Source organism: Helianthus annuus, chromosome 13 (assembly GCF_002127325.2).
Source record: "Helianthus annuus cultivar XRQ/B chromosome 13, HanXRQr2.0-SUNRISE, whole genome shotgun sequence".
Lineage (NCBI taxonomy): Eukaryota > Viridiplantae > Streptophyta > Magnoliopsida > Asterales > Asteraceae > Helianthus > Helianthus annuus.
This window is the reverse complement of record NC_035445.2, coordinates 139,662,612-139,687,852: the sequence shown is the minus strand read 5'-3', so window position 1 is coordinate 139,687,852 and position 25,241 is coordinate 139,662,612. Positions and strand designations below refer to the sequence as shown.

At 33.7% G+C, this 25,241-nt stretch overlaps 1 pseudogene; it reads left to right on the top strand.

Annotated features, from left to right (window-relative positions):
- Positions 1–488: 488 nt before the first annotated feature.
- Positions 489–23,599, top strand: LOC110901814 (annotated as a pseudogene).
- Positions 23,600–25,241: the final 1,642 nt, after the last annotated feature.

Here is a 25,241-nt window from a genome sequence, read left to right as displayed (position 1 = left end):
AACGTTTTTTTCAAGTTTCCAATTCAACAAACTAGAGAATAAAAAAAGCAAAAAAAATGTATTTTCACCTTATAGAGAGGATATGTCGTCACTATAAGGTAACCTATCTTAAAAAACACGAAAACCTTATAGAAACGACATGTCGTCTCTATAGGGTGATCTATAGAGATGACCTGTGTTGTCCCTATAGGTGTCGTCCCTATAGGGGTTTTTTCTTGTAGTGTTACTTTCGTAAAGATAATGTCTCCAAATCTTGAGGGCAAAAAATATCGCTCCTAACTCCAGATCATGCATGCGTTGTGTAGTTTTCTTCATGCTTCTTTAGTTGTCTAGAGGCATAAGCAATCACTTTCTAACGTTGCATCAAGACGCATCCAAATCCTAATTTTGATGCATCACAGTATACTATGAAATCTTCGGTTCCTTCTGGCAAATCAAGTATTGGTGCATTAGTTAGTCTTTGCTTCAGAATCTTGAATGTAAAGATAATGGCTCGGTTCGGTTCTGTTCAAGACCGACGTCGTGACATTCCTCCGCCGTGCGACACAGAGAACGACACACGAAGAACAAAGACCCGCAAGAGATCCGTGACATGTGCTATTTATGAGTTACAAGTTCCAACATGCATGAACCACATGCAAGCAGGAAAGTCACGAAAGTCATTGGTGTTTCACAATGGAATTGCACGCAATTATGGAAAGTCTCAAAGATTCAAATGGTTATTGGGCCTAGCATGTTTATTGGACCTGACATTTCACGAAGAATCATTTGTGCATGCTTGGAACTCACAAAGAATACTGTCAAAAACACTGGTATACTGTTCGATTGCAGCAAATATATCAATACAAACACAGTAGACACAAAAGATAGCGACAAAGCATGACGTAAAACTTTATTATTTAACCCAAACCAAAAAACTCCCCCAAACCCTAGATCTTACATATAGTAAGATCTGATAATGAATACAGAATAATGATCAACTGATATAAACAATCAGAAGATCTGAAACAGTGCTCACACACAACCGCTAGATCTATCAAAGATCTAACAACTAACACTACAATACTAAGGATACAAAACGAAGAACAAGGAAGAAAACACTTAATCTGCTGAAGATCTTGTAGAAACATCGGTGTACAGCAGAAAGCAGCATCAACTGATCTTGAAGGAGACCGAAAAATACACAGATTAACTGATATACGAAAACACTGCACCAGAGAGCATAGATGCAATACTGATGATGAAATCGTTGCATCTGAAGACAACAACAACGATCACTCAGACAACGGCTGATTACAGCAACAAAAACGAACTAGTGAAACCCTAATCGTCACTCTAATCGCTTGTACAGAACCAAGAACCAGAGAAAGATGAACAATAATTGTGAGAGGATAATAACTTAGAGATAATTTGGGGAATAATGATCTCTGCGCCAAACCAACAGGCACTTATACTTCTAGACACAAAAGTTACATATCAGTCCAAAAGAATACCATGAGATGATCGGAGTCCCTCTGATTTTACACATTGCCCCCTTGAACTATATGAAAACGGCCACACTACTAAAAATAACATGTTGGTTAATGACTGTAACCAAAACAAACCAGGCTATACAATCAGCCCAACACGGATCAGTCCAATAAACAAACATATGAATGAGAGTATTAATTCTCTTCTTTTAACATCCCCCTTCATTCATATGTTTGAACATGTTTATAACTTGAATGACAGCCTAAAAGGCCACTTTTAACACGCCCCCTTCATTCAGGTGGCAAACATATCTAAATTACCAAGTTCTTTACAAAGAGATTGACATTGATTAACACTCAAATCCTCCGCAAAAAAATATATGCAACCTGAACATCTGTATGAACCTTTTCAGATTCAATAATACTAGCACAAAGCCCCTTTCTAAAAATAATGCAGATTTATTTCAAAGTGAGAAGACCTCTCATAGAAAACAAGATTCATAGAAACAATATTCCAACTTAGACGAGCAGTTATGACAAGATCACAGACAACAATGAAATCCTACACACACTCTGCCAAAATGCATAACCACATACTTGTATAGCCAGAAAAAAAAAAACACCTCTTACACAAGAGGAAAATACAAGGAGGCTATCATTACATACATTTAAGAAACAATCTTGAAAACAGACCACATTAGACCTATACAAACCATGAGATATGACAAATCATACAACATGACATATCGATCACACGTACCAACGTTTAATAGTGATGAAGGCAAACAAAATTATCACATAATTCATAAGAATTTCGTCAAGACAAGAATTACCAGATTTGACAATCACTTATCATAATCAAAACCTGATCAAATAAAGATTCAGATAACACAAGAAGCAATTCTGACAAACAAAAAAAACATAAACAAAAAACAGAACCGTATAGAATAACCTTCACAATTCCCAATCAGGTCCAATATTACTAGAATAGCAAGAATCTTTAACAGTAAATAAACCGATATAACAAAGATTCACATATGAGAATATTTATATCAACATATAAATTCTAATTGAACAATAGACTTTCAATCTATATTCAAAAGAATCAACTACTTGCACAACACATAAAGTCACATGTCTAAAAAATTAAAGACCCACATCTGAAAAAAAAAACCTGGTCAAGAAACTATAAAGACTCATTTGTTTTTTTTTACCAAAACCGTTTACAACTACACGAGACATGAACCACAAAACTGAATCACGAGATTCAACACGAATCTGATAAAGAGAGAACAATACAACTCAAAACCAGACAATAAATTACAATCAAATAACCACCTAATTAAAGCTATAGATCCTATTATTTTGCAACTAGAACAACAAACTTCTCACAAAGGAGCAAACTAGGCAGCCACAATAAACAAGATCAACCTTCTACACAAAGATGCTAACAAGACAACAATACCTTTTACTTGCAGTGATACAACTTCTGATCAACTCAACTGGAATACCACATACATGAAATTATTGACAATCAAAAGATGCTACAATAAGATTTTCAAACAATCAACCTCATATGAAAAATATAGCTCTTAGAGTACAATGAAAGACCAACCATTTTGATAAGCTAGAGATTCACCAAAGACCAACATAACTCAGAACAAAGTCTGAAAAGACAACGAATCACACGATTCATACATATACAAAACAAGTGAGATAACAAACAATTAGAAAACATATTCTAATTTGAACAATGAACCACATAGTCCATCAACAACATCACAGTTATATCATTTAAACAAAAATCACACGATTTTTAAGAATTTGATACCAAGACCGAAAGACTATACTTGTGAAGAACTCAAAGACTAATTTGACTGATTAGGAAAACTTTTACAATTCTCCAAGTAATACAGAACCACAAGATACATATCAACACTGATACACAAGAAGTACACACTTCTATACTAGGCAAGAAAACCATCCTATACAAAACACATGATATAACATCTCACACACAAGGCTAAGAATAATGAGACATACACATGACAATAAGACACAACCAATCTAATTCTGATTAAGCACAAGCATCACAATTTGCAACCAGAAACAAACATCTCAACAGAGATAACATACAAGGTTGTCACAAATACAAACAATCTTGACAATACCACTGGTTAAACATGAACCTCACATCTCAACTAACCATACAGCCAAGATCAAAAACAGGCATACACAAAGACTGCAAACAAACAACATTTTAGCAACAAAACATCCAATCATGAATGAAACAACAAGATCATGCAATGAAAACCACAATAAGTTATGAATAAAAAAACATGATCATTCAATTATCATCCAAAATTCAAGAGACATAACAAAACCAAAATATACTCAAACTGTCATGACTTACAAAACCTAACCCTTTAAAGCGAACAAAGATGAGAGCCAAACAGATAACAATAACATAAACAACAAGGATCTCATATACACCCTGAATCAACACAAAAATGGATCTAAGAACATGCCAACAACAAGCTAAGACTAATACACACCAGAACAAAACACAATATTTGAACAACTTAAAAAAAACAAGTGAAGACCAAACACCTTGTATAAACCTTCTATTTGATTTAAGAAAATTATTCAACAATTTTAATAGACACAAAGTGTAATAACTCTCACTAAAAACATTACTTATTATGTTAATTATCTAATAAGGAAACCCTAATTGAGAAACCCAAGTAATTCTACATAAACCCTAAAATTTTCAGAACAATCAGAATCAGGATAAGGGCCCCTAAAACTCGGGGGGGGGGGGGTAAACCCTAGCTGACGATTATCTAAATAACTCGCTGCAGAATTAGAATTTGTCGAAACTGTCAACTCAGATAAACTAGTTAGGGGCGTGGCTACCCTATGGAGTAGGGTGACCCCTCGCGTCACGCGACACCCATAGGGGTACCCCTCGCGTCACACGAGGGGGGTCAAATTTTGTGTATAAATAGAGGGGTTTGGCAATCGAATTTTGCCACCTGAACGATGTTAAAACTCAAAATAGACGCTGAGATATAGCAGAAACAGTCCTAAACACACACATAGCACGAATCGCTGCCGCAAAATAGGGTAATAACTCGATCGCTATTACGATTCAACGTCTGATCGATTGAAACTATCCAACGATTGTTTGAGTGCTGCTCAAATTGGGTTTATACTTTGTTATTCATCGTGATTTCGACAAGATGTTTGAGTGCTGCCCAAACTCGGGCTATACTCTGTCATTCATTATGAATCCGCTGAATATTTAAGTATCACACCTTGTCAATCGTTGTGAGGGTTTAATCTCGTGAATTGTCGTAAATGCTGTATTAGTTACTAACCCAGTTCGTGTGCATTGTTATTTAATTTAGCTAAACAAGCTAATCAGTAGATTAAACTCTGCCCGCATAAAATCTGCAATGTGAGTCATTCTCTTTTTATCAAATGTTTTACAATACTCCAAATTATTTTCCAAAGTTATAATTACAGGGATTAAGTCTTTGTAGTCTTCAATTACAGCCGGTATGTGGGGTATTGTGCACATTACTAGTATTTTTATCAGTTTAGGTGGGCGTACCTAAACCATGATACACTTTTAGGTGAACGGACCTAAATAAGTGATTTACGTCACGTGTGGGTGAACGGACCTAACAGTGATATGACCACAGTCACCGAAACGAGTTGAGTGACAAATACTGTGGGTAATTGGTTGACATAGAAACATTGTAATTGCTCTTAATACTGTAGATTATAACTAAGAATTTGTTGAAATAAAAAGAATGATTCACTCAGTATTTCCCCGCTGACAAAACCTTTTTCAAACATGTTTCAGGTGATCTAATGTAATCCAAGAAAAGTGCCGCAAAGCCCTACCAGCTTAAGGAAGTGGCTCAATATAAATAAATAAAGAAACATGTTTTGTAAAATAAAGATTTCCCAGTGAAATCACTATATTGTAAATTACGGGGTTTATCCCGAATTATGAAATAAAATAATCGGGCAATTACGTTTTAAAAGATCCTGAATTAAATACTTCCGCTGTCGCCTAAATTAAATACCACGGGATTCCTGTCCCACGGCTCTGGACCGGGTCAAACTGGGGCTAGGGCCGTGACACAAAGTGACAGATTTTAAACAATCTTGATACCACAATCTACATAGACACACAGTATCAAATAATAAATCAGCCAAAACCAAAGAACAAAAAAATAAGACACAAAAGAACAATCAAGAACACATAACAGAACAACAACAATCAGACAATAGACCAGAGAAGTAATCAACAGATAACACAATATATGAGCCAATCAGAAGATGAAAAACCTAGGGCGAAGCTGAGTCAGGGTCCAGAATCTAGGTTTATCACTCTATGGTGCCTGGACAAGCCATTACTCAAGAGCCACTCCTAAACCAACCACATAAAAAAAACAAATAATAAACAGTAACAAACACAAAACTGAAACAAATCACACAAGCAAGAACCAAACAATGCAACAGATAACAAGAGACTCGATCAAGTGCCGGCCCGACTAGTCCGGTAAACAGAATGCCTAGACACAACAATAGAATGATGCAAAAACAAAAAATAAAAATAAAGGAGAGGAACGATCTTACAGCGGGTGCAAGCAACACCAAATAATATCAGATCTGTGGTTTTCAAGAACTACAAGACCTGATGCAGACAGAAAAGAACCACCACAACTCTTCTGGTTAGTTTGCCCTGAACATCCGAGGGTTGCAGAGACTAACACATATGATAAATCGAAGAGAAGACCAGAAGTTAGAAACCCTAACTTAGGGTTCCATTCAGTACCAAACTGAATATCACCAAGAAACCACAGATCTAAGCAGATCTGTCACCAACCAAAAATTACCGAGCACACTAAGACAACACTTGAAGCCCTGAGATAGGGTTTCAATTCCCTTTAACTGGAAGTACACAGATCTGCTGTCAACAACGAATTCCAAGAACAGAAACCCTGGAAACAACAACAAAGCCAAAAAATCAGTCAACCGACACTCAACTACACAGCGGAAGACACACAATCGATCATCAACAGGAGCATGAAGGCTCTGATACCATGTCAAAAACACTGGTATACTGATCGATTGCAGCAAATATATCAATACAAACACAGTAGACACAAAAGATAGCGACAAAACATGACGTAAAACTTTATTATTTAACCCAAACCAAAAACTCCCCCAAACCCTAGATCTTACAAATAGTAAGATCTGATAATGAATACAGAATAATGATCAACTGATATAAACAATCAGAAGATCTGAAACAATGCTCACACACAACCACTAGATCTATCAAAGATCTAACAACTAACACTACAATACTAAGGATACAAACGAAGAACAAGGAAGAAAACATTTAATCTGCTAAAGATCTTGAAGAAACACCGGTGTACAACAGACAGCAGCATCAACTGATCTTGAAGGAGATCGAAAAATACACAGATTAACTGATATACGAAAACACTGCACCAGAGAGCATAGATTCAAGACTGATGATGAAATCGTTGCATCTGAAGACAACAACAACGATCACTCAGACAACGGCTGATTACAACAACAAAGACGAACTAGTGAAACCCTAATCGTCACTCTAATCGCTTGTACAGAACCAAGAACTAGAGAAAGATCAACAATAATTGTGAGATGATAATAACTTAGAGAGAATTTGGGGAATAATGATCTCTGCGCCAAACCAATAGGCACTTATACCTCTAGACACAAAAGTTACATATCAGTCCAAAAGAATAACATGAGATGATCGGAGTCCCTTTGATTTTACACATTGCCCCTTGAACTATATGAAAATGGCCACACTACTAAAAACAACATGTTGGTTAACGACTGTAACCAAAACAAACCAGGCTATACAATCAGCCCAACACGTGCCCAACACGGATCAGTCCAATAAACAAACATATGAATGAGAGTATTAATTCTATTCTTTTAACAAATACAATCCCCCGTGAACTTTGTTGTTCGTTGAAAGGTTCAGGAAGAACCCATAATATTTCGTGGGACTTGATCATTTTTCGTGGGCCTGGGTCTTGTTTAATGGCCCAATATATCTTTCATAGTGATTGCTGGTTGTTGGCTATATAAACAGAACTTGTAGATCTCATTTGCAGAGAGAGCACAACAGTAAAGTTTGAGAACGTTTTCTTGTATTATCTTTATAACAAAATTTTGCTGGAATATACACTTAAGCTTAAACTTTAAATCTTTCTTGTGTTTGTGTGTTCTTTGGCTTGGTTTGCATACATACTTGGATTCCGCACTCGTGTGTGTGTTACACAACAAGGGAGTAGGTTTTTCTTGATTCTCCGAATGGACCGTAACATTCCCATTAATAATTGCATAATGCAAAAAATCCTATACAAAAAATACTTAATCACTTGTGGCTATTTTTAAAAATCTTGCAACTAAATTGGCGCACAACCGTAAAAAATGAGTTGTTTTTTTATGTTACTTGTAATTGTAATTATAATTATAACTATAGTTATAATATAGTTATACCTGGTTAGTACTATTACCAAGTTTATCCGATGAAATTTGGACAGAAAAACAAGTTATAATAGAAAACAAGGAAACAAACATCATTTTAGTTAATATTTTTATAAATTAAAATAATCAATTTTAGTAAATACATCTTCCACCGATACACTTTTTTAAAAAAACCTCGGGTATATGCTTCAAAAACCTCGGGTATATTGAGCCGGGGGTCTCACTGGAAGCAGTCTCTCTATTCCTACGGGGTAGAGGTAAGGTCGTCTACATCTTACCCTCCTCAGACCCTACCTTTACTTTGCTATTGATGGGATTTACTGAGTATGATGATGATGATGAAACTTTAGGCCTCATAAACGTATTCAATACATTTCTAGCTAGGGTTTGAATTTGTTTACAATAGTCAAAAGACAACTCATACCTGGAGTTTTATTGGTCCACGTCATCATATATGACATTACCGTGAACACTCCTATATATCCTATATATATAATACAACACGCCCCTTCTCATGCATTCAATTTCCCTCTCGTACAAATTCGAGTTTAAACTTAAACCCACCCCTTATACACACGCCGGATAATCACTTATTCGTGTGAATTGTGAAGCATGGGTCGCTTCGGCATTGTTGTAGCAATCGTCTTAGTCAGTAACGCTTTCTGGATATTTGTTTTTTTTTTTGTGTGGATGTGAATTGCAACCGGTAAAAAAGAAAAAAAAACACAAAGAATAACGCAGTGTATAGTACTTTTGTTATTAGGGTTACATGGGTTTTTGTTTTGAATGTATGAAATGGATGTTGGTGTTTGCATTAGTTGGTGTTAGTTTATGTTACTGATATAGAGTAGAGACTTTGGCAATGTATACTTCCTCAACTACTAGGGAATTTGATAGTTGAATTTGGTTATGTACTAACTTCATTGTGTTACAAGTTGCGTATTTGCAACTTCAATCGCGAAAAAAAGGTCCAACAAGTTAGAAACTGTCATAGGGATTGATCTCGGGACTAGATATTCGTGTGTTGGTTGGCGTTTATAAGAACGACCATGTTGAAATCATAGCCAATGATCAAGGAAACCGTATCACTCCGTCGTGGGTGGCTTTCACAGACTCTGAGAGGTTAATCGGTGAGGCTGCGAAGAATCAGGCGGCTGTAAATGCTGAAAGGACCATCTTTGATGTTAAGAGACTTATTGGCAGAAAGTATGAACTTGCAATCTATTTGTCATGTATAGGTATTGAGATCATGTTGTTTGGCAGGTTTGAGGACGAAGAAGTTCAAAGATATATGAAACTGGTTCGTACAAAATTGTGAACCAAGATGGGAAGCCATATATCCAAGTTAAAGTCAAGGATGGGGAGACCAAGGTTTTCAGCCCCGAAGAGATTAGCGCGATGATTCTTACCAAAATGAAAGAGACGGCCGAAGCATTCCTTGGAAAGAAAATTAAGGACGCGGTTGTCACGGTTCCTGGTAAGTAAAATGGTGGATTTGGGTTTAGTCTAGTGGTATGATGCTTCCCCCTACGCGAAAATGGTGCGTGTTCAACACCTTGCAAGTGTAAGGCTTGATGGTATTTAGATGTAGAAAATAGTTTTAAAAAATCAAAAGAGGTTTGGGCTGCAAACACTTAGCCAAATAAGACATGGGTTGAGCTCTTTAAACCATTTAGTTATTTTTCGTAGTTTTTTTATATAATAATCTAAACTATTGGGGATATTTATACCAAAATCTAAAATTCATAGAAAAAATCTCGTATTTTAAACATAAATTGTTTTAATAAATATAAAATAGTATGTAATCCAGAATTTAAAGTATCAATTATAAAAAAAATTGTGGGGTTAAATGGCCGTGTTTTTGTCACCATCACAATTCGCAAAGTATGTGTCATGTGTGGTTCATGTGGGGACACATTTCTTGAGTTCGTGTAAAAATTTTAGGTTCATGTCAGGTTCAACACACGAACATGGTCGGTTTAACAACAACTTTTCAACATAAGTAGTTAGTAATGTATCCTTGAATGATGTTTGTTGACGGTTTAAATATTGTTGATTCTCTTTGCAGCATACTTCAATGATGCCCAAAAGCAGGCTACCAAGGATGCTACTGCAATTGCTGGTTTGGATGTGGCAAGAATCACTAGCGAACCTATGGCTGCTGCCATCGCATACGATCTAGACAAAGGTGGTGAGAGGAACATTCTTGTTTTTGACCTTGGTGGTGGAACGTTTGATGTTAGCATCATGACAGTCGACAATGGTTTTTATGAGGTTATTGCCACAAATGAAGACGCCCATCTTGGAGGTAAGGATTGTTATCAATTATTTTATTTATTGAATACAAACAAAAAGTCATACCTAGTAAGATCTCACTCAAGGGTTCGGAGAAGGTGAGACACAGTGAAACCTCTGCTTGTCGTTGGTGGTTTATTATTATTAGGGGACCCACAATGAGTGGATTTTGGGCGTTTTAGCTAAAAAACGTCACATCATCCGTTTTTTCCTCTATGGATGTTGTTTTTGGCAACTTCTTTTCGAAAAGTAGTTCTTGGCCAAGAGCTAGAAAAAAATGGATAAGGGCGGATCCATGTTCTTTTCTAGTATAAAATATATACATATATAGGATTAGGTTCAAACGTGAACAAAATCCCAAGAGTGAACTGCGTGAACTGATCTGGGCCCTTGATTTTTTTTATGATCTTCAGATTAAAGTGAGTCGTATGATGGTAATTATTTGGTTAATTTTTTTCATTTAATTAGATACAAAAAGGGTATATACGTAATTTCAATCTTAAATTGATTGCATAAATATCTCACAAATCAAGTAATCAATTATCTTCTTAAATTTATTGCATATATCTCTCACAAATCAAATCAAGGATTAGGAAAGATGTAACTTAATTCAATTATTAAAATAATTATTTGTTTAAATGCGATGTACACATGTGTATTTTGATTTTGCCCTCTTTTTAATGCGATGTACACATGTGTATATCGTCTGTTTTTGTGATATCAAAGAATTTTTTTGTATTGAATGTTGATGTACACCTGTGAATTACTGTACACATATGTACGATGCTGAGTACACATGTGTACTGTTCTATTTATATCCAAGCACACATGTGTATACCATTGAAATATGAAGGTTACGTGGATCTTAAAAATCAAAATTTGAATTCTGGTGATGAAATCTGAAATAAAAATTAAAATTGAAATCTCGTGATTTGTTGTTTGTTTTGATAATTATCTTATTAATAAATAAACATAATGCGGATAATGAATTTAATTTAGGAAAGATGTAACTTAATTCAGTTATTAAAATAATGATTTAAATCTAATTTTTTATATAATTACAATCCTACCCTTAACAACTAAAAAGAAAATCAAGGGTCCATATCTGTTCACGCAGTTCACTCTTGGGAGGTTGTTCACGCTGGAACCATACCCTATATATATATATATATATATATATATATATATATATATATATATATATATATATATATATATATATATATATAGGGAAGGGTTCATTGGGGAACACTAAAAAAGTGGGGAACAAGGGAACAAGGGCATTTTTGTCCAAAAATAATATCTAATTACTTCCAGCTTTACAAACAAAATCCATCCACACTTTGAAACCCTAGCTTCTCTCTGAGTCACCGTTATACGCCGCCACCATCACCACCATACACCAACACCACCATAATACGCCACCAGCATCAGCGAACCACTGCGATTTAATAGAAGGTCTAGCACCATCCGTGTACGATTTTTCAGATTTCGGCTGAGATTTTTCGAATCTACATTAAAAATCTACATATTATTCAGATCTGCTTGCGGAAAACTATTACAAAACTTTAGTTGGTGCCGATTTTGACTGAGATAACTGTAGTATTAGTTTCTAGGGTTTCAAATCTTATATCTCAGTTTAAGGTATCATTTATATGTGATTATCAATTAAGTTTTATTTAACTTAACCTGATTATATGAAATTATGATTATGTCGATTTATGTTTCTGTTTTATAGCTTTTTTAGAAAAAAAATTGTTTTAACATGTTAATAATTTTTAATTAAATTTGATTTATATAGAGATGTGTTATATATAACATTCTATGTGCGTTTCATTCTTTTCATTGATTCTTTGCAGTTTAAGGTATCATTTATTTGCGATTATCAATTAAGTTTTATTTAATTTAACATGTTTATATGAAATTATGATTATATGTAAATTTATGTTTTTGTTTTGTAGCTTTTTTAGAAAAAAAAAATTGTTTTAACATGTTAATAATTTTTAATTGTTTTATTTAATTTAACCTGATTCTTTTCATTGTTTCTGTTATGTAGATTTATGTTTCTGTTTTGTAGCTTTTTTTGTTAGTCTCTAAACTGATTGGTTTTTGGTTAATTGGCCTTTGTATTTGAACAATATTGTTGAATCTAGCATATGCTCCATGATCGAAACTGATATCTGATGCATATTGAGTGTATGAGGTTCTAGGAGGAAATATTGGAGCATATTTTATTCGGTTGGTAAATTAGGGTTGTCTTATACCTGGTTATTGCTTCACATTCTTCTAATAATTTGAAGTTGAACTATACCTGAACAGTTGAAGATGTATTATAACATGATAATTTTGTAATTTGCAGATGCTCCTTGATCCAGGCTGACACCTGATGTATCTAGAGCATTTGAGGTTCTAGGAGACATATTGGAGCATATTTTCTTCAATTTGCATAGTGATGAGAAGAATTTACAATTTTGGCAAGCTAGAGCAAAGGATTGTAAGGGTCAATGGGGTGGGTGCAGGGAAGGCATCGGTGAACAGGTTTGCCGCGTGGTAACACTGCTGCCGACCCTCACCACCCCGGTGATTGAGGAAAGAAGCGGTGAGTGTTTACCGCAAAGGGGAAGAAGAGGGGAAGGGGAGAGAGTTGAATAATGAATCAAAGACTGAAGTAATTTTAGCCCTTTATCCAACCTGCATATCTTTCATTTCCATTAATATGATATCGTCATTATTTACTGTCTTATTTAAGCTAAAATTGAAAATCAGGAAAAGAAAGGGTGTTCATAGAGGTAGCTCGTGTTCTCCAAAAGTTGAACACACAGGAAAAGTGTTCAGAGGAGCTAACGAAACTATCTTAGCTTGCCTCTATGTGTCACTTGGTTCTTCTTTCTGATAACACGGATGGATGGGTGTGGGGGCTGCAGGATATTTGGTTGTTTTCGGTGTGCAGTCTCAAAAACAGGTTGTAGTCACTGAAATACAGACCTCCAGATTATGCGTTCAGTATTGGGTCCTAAAAAAGTCTCAAAAGTCACTAGGAGGAAGGTAGAAAGGGCAGGTTACCTACACTGGAAGAACTCGCAAAATGGAATATTTTCGTGATTTAGGATTTATGTGTCTTATGTGGGGATGCAATAGAATCGTGTGAACACATATTTGTGTCGTGCTCCTTCGTGCAAAGTTTGTGGCAAATCATCTCTCAGTGGTGCAAAGGTTCAATCCATCTATGCATTTCGTTTTCGAGATCTATTGCGGCTGCACGAATTTATCCAAGGCACAAAGAAAAAAAAAGAAAGCATTCTATGCTGTTATATTAACAGGAATATGGTGTGTTTGCCAATTGAGAAACGATATTGTTTTCAAGCAAGGCTGGGGAGGTTTCAATAAAGAAGGTTGTTGAAGAGGTAAAGGCCATGGGCTTCAGAGGGGTGAGAAACAGATCTAAGAAGCATTCAATTACGTGGGCTCGATGGAAAACATTTAATGTGTTTGATGCTGGATGATGGAGGCTGCGAGGTTTTGTTTTGTTTTTTGTTCTTTGGTCTAGTTTGGCTCATGTGATGTAAATTGGCAGATAACTCTGTTCTGATGGGTGTATGTTTTGATCAAAATGTTAAAATAATTTTGGTACGATAAACTTTAACATGTTAAATGAGAGTTTGCGTTGATCAACTAGGTGCGATTCAACTTTATTTAACCAAATTATATATTGAATTTTGGCCTAGAGTTCAAAATACTTAAATAAAATTTTGTGTGTAGTTTATGCGGGCCCTAAATAATAAATTAAATTAATTTAACATGTTAAAAAAATGTTTGCATTGACCAACTAAACTTGGTTTGACTTTGTTTGAACATATTAAAATAAGTCTTGTACAATAAACATTAACATGATGAAAGGTTGACTTGTTCTACTAGGTTCGATTTAAATTTATTTAACCAAGTTATATATTAAATTCTGGATAAGAGTTAAAATACTAAAATAAAGTTTTGTATGAAGTTTATGCGGGCTCAAAATATTAAAATAATTTAATTTAACATGTTAAAGAAAAGTTTCCATTGATCAACTAAACTTGATTCGACTTTATTTGACCAAACATGTTAAAGTAAGTTTTGTACAATAAACTTTAACACGTTAAATGAGAGTTTTCCTTGATCTACAAGGTTCAATTTAACTTTATTTGACCAAATTATAAATTAAACTTTGGATTAGAGTTTAAAATACTAAAATACAGTTTTGTGTAGAGTTTATGCTAGCTAAAAATATTAAAATAAATAAATCTAACATGTTAAATAAGCGTTTACATTGATCAACTAAACTCGATTCGAATTTATTTGACCAAATATTTTAAGATAAATTTTGTACGATAAACATTAACATGTTAAATGAGAGTTTAAATTGATCAACTAGGTGCGATTCAACTTTATTTAAACAAATTATATATTGAATTCCGGCGTAGAGTCCAAAATATTAAAATAAAGTTTTGTGTGTAGTTTATACGGGCTCAAAATATTAAAATAAATTAATTTAACATGTTAAAGAAAAGTTTGCATTGATCAACTAAACTTGATTCGACTTTATTTGACCAAACATGTTAAAATAAGTTTTGTATAATAAACGTTATCATGTCAAATGAGAGTTTGCCTTGATCTACTAGATTCGATTTAACTTTATTTGACCAAATTATATATTAAATTTTAGATTAGAGTATAAAATACTAAAATAAAGTTTTGTGTGGAGTTTATGCGGGCTTAAAATATTAAAATAAATAAATTTAACATGTTAAATGAGCGTTTACATTGATCAACTAAACTCGATTGAAATTTATTTGACCAAACATGTTAAAATAATTTTGTACGATAAACGTTGACATGTTAAATGAGAGTTTGCGTTGATCAACTAAGTGCGATTCAACTTTATTTAACCAAATTTTATATTGAATTTCAGCCTAGGGTTCAAAATACTTAAATAAAGTTTTATGTGTGGTCTATGCGGTCTCAAAATACTAAAATAAATTAATTTAACATGTTAAAAAAACGTTGCATTAATCAACTAAACTTGATTTGACTTTATTTGACCAAATATATTAAAATAAGTTTTGTACAATAAACTTTAACATGATGAAAGGTTGACTTGTTCTACTAGGTTTGATTTAAATTTATTTGACCAGATTATATATTAAATTCTGGATAAGAATTTAAAACACTAAAATAAAGTTTTGTATGTAGTTTATGCGGCTCAAAATATTAAAATAAATTAATTTAACATGTTAAAAAAAATTTGCATTGATCAACTAAACTTGATTCGACTTTATTTGACCAAACATGTTAAAATAAGTTTTGTACAAAAAACTTTAACACGTTAAATGAGAGTTTGCCTTGATTACAAGGTTCGATTTTACTTTATTTGACCAAATTATAAATAAAATTTTGGATTAGAGTTTAAAATACTAAAATGAAGTTGTGTAGAGTTTATGCTAGCTAAAAATATTAAAATAAATAAATCTAACATGTTAAATGAGCGTTTACATTGATCAACTAAACTCGATTCGAATTTATTTTTCTAAACATGTTAAGATAAGTTTTGTACGATAAACTTTAAAATGTTAAATAATAGTTTGCATTGATCAATTAGGTGTGATTCAACTTTATTTAACCAAATTTTATATTGAATTCGGCCTAGAGTCCAAAATATTAAAATAAAGTTTTGTGTGTAGTTTATGCGGGCTCAAAATATTAAAATAAATTAATTTAACATGTTAAAGAAAAGTTTGCTTTGATCAACTAAACTTGATTCAACTTTATTTAACCAAACATGTTAAAATAAGTTTTGTACATTAAACTTTAACACGTTAAATGAGAGTTTCGTTGATCTACAAGGTTCGATTTAACTTTATTTGACCAAATTATAAATTAAATTTTGGATTAGAGTTTAAAATACTAAAATAAAGTTTTGTGTAGAGTTTATGCTAGCTAAAAATATTAAAATAAAATAAATCTAACTTGTTAAATGAGCGTTTACATTGATCAACTAAACTCGATTCGAATTTATTTGACCAAACATGTTAAGATAAGTTTTGTTTGATAAACTTTGAAATGTTATATGAGAGTTTACGTTGATCAACTAGGTGCGATTCAACTTTATTTAACCAAATTATATATTGAATTTCTGCCTAAAGTTCAAAATACTTAAATAAAGTTTTGTGTGTAGTTTATGCGGCTCAAAATAATAAATAAATTAATTTAACATGTAAAAAAAAAACGTTTGCATTGATCAGCTAAACTTGATTTGAATTTATTTGAACAAACATATTAACATAAGTTTTGTACAATAAATTTTAACATGATGAAAGGTTGACTTGTTCTACTTGATTCCATTTAAATTTATTTGACCAAATTATATATTAAATTCTGGATAGGAGTTTAAAATACTAAAATAAAGTTTTGTATGGAGTTTATGCGGGCTCAAAATATTAAAATAAATTAATTTAACATGTTAAAGAAAACTTTGCATTGATCAACAAAACTCGATTAAACTTTATTTAACCAAACATGTTAAAATAAGTTTTGTACAATAAACTTTAACACGTTAAATGAGAGTTTGCCTTTATCTACAAGGTTCAATTTAACTTTATTTAACCAAATTATAAATTAAAATTTGGATTAGAGTTTAAAATACTAAAATAAAGTTTTGTGTAGAGAAACTTTATTTGATCAACTAGGTGTGATTCAACTTTATTTAACCAAACTATATATTGAATTTCGGCGTAGAGTCCAAAATATTAAAATAAAGTTTTGTGTGTAGTTTATACGGGCTCAAAGTATTAAAATAAATTAATTTAACACGTTAAAGAAAAGTTTGCATTTATCAACTAAACTTGATTCGACTTTATTTGATCAAACATGTTAAAATAAGTTTTGTATGATAAACTTTATCATGTTAAATGAGAGTTTGCCTTGACTTACTAGGTTCGATTTAACTTTATTTGACCAAATTATATATTAAATTTTGGATTAGAGCATAAAATACTAAAATAAAGTTTTGTGTGGAGTTTATGCGGGCTTAAAATATTAAAATAAATAAATTTAACATGTTAAATGGCCGTTTACATTGATCAACTAAACTCGATTGGAATTTATTTGACTAAACATGTTAAAATAATTTTTGTACGATAAACTTTAACATGTTAAATGAGAGTTTGCGTTGATCAACTAGGTGCGATTCAACTTTATTTAACCAAATTATATATTGAATTTCAGCTTAGAGTTCAAAATACTTAAATAAAGTTTTGTGTGTAATCTATGCGGGCTCAAAATACTAAAATAAATTAATTTAACATGTTAAAAAAATATTTGAGTTGATCAACTAAACTTGATTTGACTTTATTTGACCAAATATATTAAAATAAGTTTTAGACAATAAACTTTAACATGTTAAACTTATTAGTTTTACATGTTAACCTTATTATCATCTATTATTTGACATCACTCTAATCACTGTAACATAACTTTACATTTTAAACTTATTAGTTTTACATGTTAAGTTTTTTTAAGTGAGTTCTATAACATCTAAAATTCATGTGGAACCACATCTAAATCAAAAGGTAGAAAAATTACAACATTATTTTAATGAATTTAGTACTAAATTGCAAGGATGAAAAGAGAATCAACATATCAAAGTTATTGGAAAATGTAATAGCATATTCAAAATCAATATAGGTAATACTCATATCATTCATCCACATCTAAATTGTCATCAAAATAAAGATGTAAAAGGAATGCAATATCATTGAAATTTGAAACGAATTTGGTACTACTTTGCAAAGATGAGAAGCATAGTAAGCACACAAATACAATTCATTCACTATTTCATTGCCACGATTCTGAGAAAAACAATACTTATTTGACAAATATTTACAGAGTTGAAGGCAAATTATTTGGTGTAAAAATCAAATTGTATAAACTGCACGAGATATTTAGCATGAAGAAATCTACAAAAAAAAAAGAGTGAGAAACTAACCTATTTTGAATTTGGAGTTGGTCGATCATCATCGACATACGAGATTAATCTTCTGGCGGAAGAGTCCTTAACTCTACGAGCATACTTTTCTCCATTTACTACTGTCTGTGGTCATCGGTGTTGAGTCCGAATTAACCGAATTTAGGTGTTTGATAATCATACTTTTGAAACATTGATGAATTATGATCCTAATTTATGAAACATCAATGAAAATTTTCACTTGCTGATTTGCAACAACACCAGATCCAGATTTAGGTTTCCGATCATCAACATCAGCATTCGAATGAGAGCCACAAGATGCTAAATTAACAGAACAAGATCTAATAAATCAGACAACCAGTGTGGTTGTGATCCAACTGGGGGAAACGAACAACGAGCCCTAAATTCTTCTTTATCCCGAAATCATATTAATACTTTTGACGAATCTACCAGTAACAAATATATACAATTTAAAAAAAATTGATGCTTACAACAACATGATTTTCAGAGAAGCATTTAACACGTATAATTATGCGAAACATTTACCCGATCAGTTTTACATGTAAAAATATCAATAATTTGATCCGTTTGCGTTCTTTTGATGCTAAAATCTACATCGAAACTTCAAATCAAACAAAAATTTATCAATATGTATGTATGAATCAGTAGAAATGTTTCAGCAACATTCTGCTATAACCAATCATGCGTAATATAGGTTTTAGAATAAAAAAGCAAATTACATGATTGATTAATGAATCAGTTGTGCATAAGATTGAGGAATACATACATCTATTTGAAAACTGAAACTATCGTATCAATCTCTGATAAATAACTATCCGATTGAGATAAAATCGAACATGGATAAGGCTTCCCTGCTGTCTCCGGCGACCAGATTTGCGGAAGACCTCCGCTAGGGTTTCGCTGGTGGCAGTGGTGACTGTGGGAGACATTTGGATTGGATGTTCCCCTGTTCTTTTCTAATCTTCTTTTTTTAATACCTAAGTTACCCCTCCGTGTAAAAGTAGCCATTGTTTAATTAACTTAATCTCAGCCCTTGATTAAGTTAATCCAAGGGTGTTCCCCTGTTCCCCACTTTTTTGGTGTTCCCCAATGAACCCCACACTATATATATATATATATATATATATATATATATATAGGGTAGGGTTCCAGCGTGAACCTAATCCCATGCGTGAACTGCGTGAACTAATCTGGACCATTGATTTCCTTCTTAGTTGTTAAGGGTATGATTGTAATTATATAAAAATTAGATTTAAATCATTATTTTAGTAATTGAATTAAGTTACATCTTTCCTATTTTAAAATCATTATCCACAATATCTTTTATTTCATTTATATTTTCAGATTTTACCACCAGAATTCGGATTATGATTTTTAAGATCCGCGTAACCTTCATATTTCAACGGTATACACATGTGTACCTGGATATGAATTGAACAGTACACATGTGTACTCAGCATGGTACATATGTGTAAGTAGCTACATAATACATACATATAAACAAAACCTGTACAACTCTTTTATATTAAGCAAATAACAATTTCCATAATGTTTGCCAAACAAAAAAAAAAACATACAATTACAAGTTTCATTTTCGTGAAAACAATAAACGCAACATAATCGGAAAAATAAAAAAGACATAGTCTTTTACAACTATTCACCGCGTTGTATGCTGAATCATCCTTATCGACCAAGCAAATGAACATACGTGAATCATCTTTATCGACCTTATACGTGAATCATCCTTATCGACCTTCCATCTCCACTTTCCTCGTTTACGACGTCTCCTATAATAACACAAAAAACTCAGCAATTAGTACTTTGCATAAGTCACAAGTGTACATCAACAACTTCACAAATTCAATACACAAAACAAATATGAGATATCACAAAACAGACGCTATACACATGTGTACATTGCATTAAAAACATAGTAAAACCAGAAATACACATGTGTACAGCGGCTTAAAAACAGAGCAAAATCAGAATACACATGTCTACATCGCCTTAAAACCAGAGCAAAAATCAGAATACACATGTGCACAGCGACTTAAAAACAAGCAAAATAAGTCTTTAAACTTCGACTTTAAATAAGTCTTTAAACTTCGATTCTTTGATCGGTTAGAGATATAATCTAACTTAAATCAACAACAAACCTATTAAAAGCCAAAAATTGGTGCTGGTCACTTGGATCCGACATTAATATTTTCACACATTTGTGAAGCCAATTGAAGAAATTTGAAAACTGCAAAAGAAAAAAATCGAACTTAGTCGTTTTAACTTTTATCATCATTGCTCCAATTGTAAAAAATGTTTTTAATTGAAATAATCACCTGTTGAACAGAAGAGGATAAAACCCTCATAAAGCATTGAACTTGAATGAGCAACATTCCCGATTTCTCTGTTGCATGACTTATTAAAGTCTCGTCCAAACCGAAACCTTAATAACGTGAACGCCACTTAGAAAGTCCTCTCATTTGAGAAAACTGTTTCTCTACTCCTCCGATCACCTTCTGATGGCCATCGGCGTTTACTCTAATCGGCGGTAAGTTAACCGGTGACGGTGAAAATGATTCCAACCAAACGACGATGTAGTTTCAATTATTAGTGAATCGGGTACTGAATGCACACACCGATCGTGATGGTTGCTGGTTTACGGGGAGAAGATGAAGAATGGGATGGTAGGTGGCCGGCGGTTATGGTTGCTGGTTTACGGGGAGAAGATGAAGAACAGGATGTTTGGTGGACGGCAGTTGATGATTCTAGATCTAGGGTTGAATATATTGAAACTGATATAGGGATTTTAGGGGATTGCAATTTAATTAGTTTCCATATCTTTAATATAAAAGTTCCCTATTCTACCCTTTTGATTAAAATTAAAATTAAGTTTATTAAACATTTAATTACAATTCTGCCATTGATCTAAGATCTATCATCTACAAAATCAAGGGCCCAGATAAGTTCACGCAGTTCACGCTGGAGAAAATGTTCACGTTTGAACCTAATCCTATATATATATATATATATATATATATATATATATATATATATATATATATATATATGAATGTTGTTTTTGTTAATTTTTGGTTTTCTTATTAGGTGTTTTTGAAGGTTTTTATGATGTGACAATTTACTTGACATGTGACAACTAGACACGTTTTTAGGTGTTTTTAAGTGTTTATTATGGATGCCCGGCCTTATTAATACTATTGATTCTACTTTCAATTAAGGTGATGACTTTGATCAAAAGATAATGGAATACTTCACCAAATTGATCAAGAATAAACATGGTAAAGACATTAGCAAGGACAACAAAGCTCTTGGAAAGCTAAGACGACAAGCGGAGCGTGCCAAGCGAGCCTTGAGCAGCCAGGACCAGGTCCATATCCAGATCGAGTCACTTTTTGACAATGTAGATTTCTCTGTGCCATTGACTCGAGCTCATTTCGAGGAGCTGAACAACGACTTGTTCGAAAAGACCATAGGACATGTGAAGAAGGCCATGGACGATGCGGGATTGGAGAAACAAGAGATTGATGAGATTGTTCTTGTAGGCGAAGGTACCATGATTCCAAAGGTTCAACAACTCCTAAAGGATTATTTTGATGGAAAGGAACCAAACAAGGGTGTGAACCCTGATGAGGTAGTTGCTTTTGGTGCTGCTGTTCAAGGAGGCATTTTGAGTGGAGAGGTTGGTGGTGGTGAAACTCATGACGATCTATGCGGCACCCGTTGCGATGCGTTTAAGGCTCTTGAAACTTATGTTAACGACATGAAAAAACAAGTTAATGATAAAGATAAGTTAGCCGATAAGCTCGAGCCGGATGAAAAAGAGACAATCGAAAGCGCTATGAAAGAAGCACTTGAATGGCTCGTTAATAATCAGTTAGCTGAGAGAGATGAGTATTATGAGAAGCTGGAAGAAGTAAAAGCCGTTTGTAATCCGATCATAACGGCTGTTTATCAGAGGTCGGGTGGGGCCCCGGGTGGTGCGGCGGAAGACTACAGTGATAAACATGATGAACTCTATGGAAGAAGATGGATTGTTTTGATATCTTGTTTAGTTAGTATAATTTTGGGATATTATTTGATGAAGTAGATATATTTGAAATTTGTACCTACATTTTTAATGCTCCATTAAAGCAAACAAATATTTTGTTTATAATCCTAGGACACAAAGAAATATATTGAAAGCAGCACTCTAATCAGATTCTAAATAACCACAATCCAGAAAAAAAAAAACATTTGAATTTATACAACTAACGATGGTGCACTTTGACAATGAGAAGTAAATTTATTATCATTATTAGAAGCACAATCATCACATGCAGTTTTATCTTTCCTTCCATCAAGTTTTAGTTCAGTTTCACCCTTTTAATACTTATAGTCCCTCATGTATTAGGATGATGTTATTATAACTCAAACTTGGTGTCCATCCACTATTACCAAGTGTGTCTTTAGTAAACATTATCTAATTTAAACAATATATCATTGATGCCAATAAATGAGATGTCACACCGAATATACAAGTCATGTTTAGTTTAGTTGTTAAGTTTAAAGCATCTATAACTTTAATTGGGCCACCTGGTTTGACCTAGGCTACCCAAATCATGTTCGGATGACATAACAATATGATCATATGCGTAACAAACTATAAATTAACAACATACTTATGCATACAAGTGTTGTACTCAAATGCTTTGAGAGTTTTTTTTTTTAAAAAAAAAAAAAACTTGATATTACACTTTTCACCCAAATCTATTTGACTTTTTACTTTTGACACAAAAGTTTTCATCTTTTGTGATTTAACCTCGCAACTTTTTTAGTTTCAACTTTGGTCCCCATACTTTTCATATTTCGCAGATTTTTTTCGTTTTACGTTTCGTTTTAAATTTTGCGAGGTAACACGGCGTAACGTGCGTGTGTGGTTCAATGTTTTTACATTTCGTTTTACGCTTCGTACTAGATTTTGCGAGTTAACATGCCTCAACGTACGTGTGTGGTTCAACGTTTTTACGTCGTCTATTTTGTTTTCCCGTTTGACAGGTTCGTTATAACGCGCAAGTCCTAAATCGACTTAATTGTTATTTTCTATGTTTTACGTTGCAGTCTAATTTCGCCACCATCGCCACCCACCACCGCCCGTCTAATTTCGCCACCATCGCCACCCACCACCGCCCGCCGCCACCACTCACGTCTGTCACCACCACCATCTCCCATCGCCGCCGCCACCACCACCTACCACTGACGTCCACCACCATCACCAACCATCACCAATCATCACGCATTGTCACTGCCATCGACCACCACCACTCCCGACTGATTTTTATTCCTTCGTCTTTTCTTGTCTACCAAAATGATTTTTTCCATTCCATTATCTTGTACATTCTATTACCACATACTTAACAGACCCATTTAGATCATGTTTGGCTAAGCTTTTCCACCTGTAACGCCCAAATTTCCTATTCCGAAAAAGTAATATATCATACTATCATTTAACAAAATTCGGGCATGACCTGTTCATATTATGAACAATTCCCTGTAAGACTAAATTGTAAGAACTTAAATACGACACAGCAGAAAATATGAGCACAGAATTTCGTTCTTTATTAAACCTAATACTTACATGAAGGTTCAATACAAAATTTCATACATTCATTAAAAAGGATTTACCACGTTCCATTATATTAATGCTTCAAGACCTATATTTGTCAAACTATGTGACCGAATCCTTCCCGTACAACCCTTGCTCTGGACTCGATCTATGTCCGCTTCACTTCGCTAGTGGTAGAGGAAACCCGAACGATACCTGTGGACACCATGTACAACTTAACCATTAGTCATTAACACATCACAAAACATTAAACAATTTAATAGAAATTCGTAAAGCATTCTATGAAGTAAACGTGGAGTCGCCCAAGCGCTTCCTTAAATACTTTTATTCCAATTCTGGTTTCAATTCTTCATGCACTCGACAATCTCATACCTGTATTACATTCCAAACTCATAACACATCATTAGTAATCGTAAACACTCGGATGCCTTGATAACATTCGTACGTATATCTCGAGCATCGTACATTCATACACACATACATTCATTCTTACACACCTATTATCAAATATACTTATGGACAAACGTACCTTCATGCATGCATGCCTACGTCTACGTACAAACAATCATTCATAAATATATATACACACGAACTCATGCTTACCACTTCATACTCGTACGCTAATGCCAAATATGGCATGTTCACAACATACATAATATAGGCGATATAGAAATCGACTTATGTGCCTGCTAGATTCCTAATCATATTTACTTATAGAATTTCCTATACTAACACATAAGCAAAACCATTCTTTCACTAGTCGACGACCTTTTTCATCACTATTATTCGAAACCAACCTTAACGTAAGTTATGAGACCTTGGATAACCCTTTTAGACAAGTCCCATGCTCAGAACATCAAAAATCCGACAAAATGCCAGCAGCACGGTCCCTCGCGGGCTGCGTAAGCCTTGGCTTACTACTTCGCGGGGCGCGACAGCTCCACCGTAAGCTACGGTGGCTACCGTAGCTTACGGTGGCCATAAAATCTTTACGGTGAGATACTACTGCCTTACGGTGGCCATGAAGACTTCAGAACCTATCACCGTAAGCTACGGTAGTGCCCAACTCAACTTCCATTTTAATTATTTAAACTAGCATATCTTGACCAATTTACATCCGAAAAAGTTGAAACTTGTTTCTAATTATCCGTAAAATTATTCCTTACATAACTAACTAAAAGCCCCTGCCCCAAGACCTTAATCTACCCGAATTTCCTTAACAATGCGTTACTTACACAATTATTCGACCCATTCAAGACTTTATCAAACATCTCAC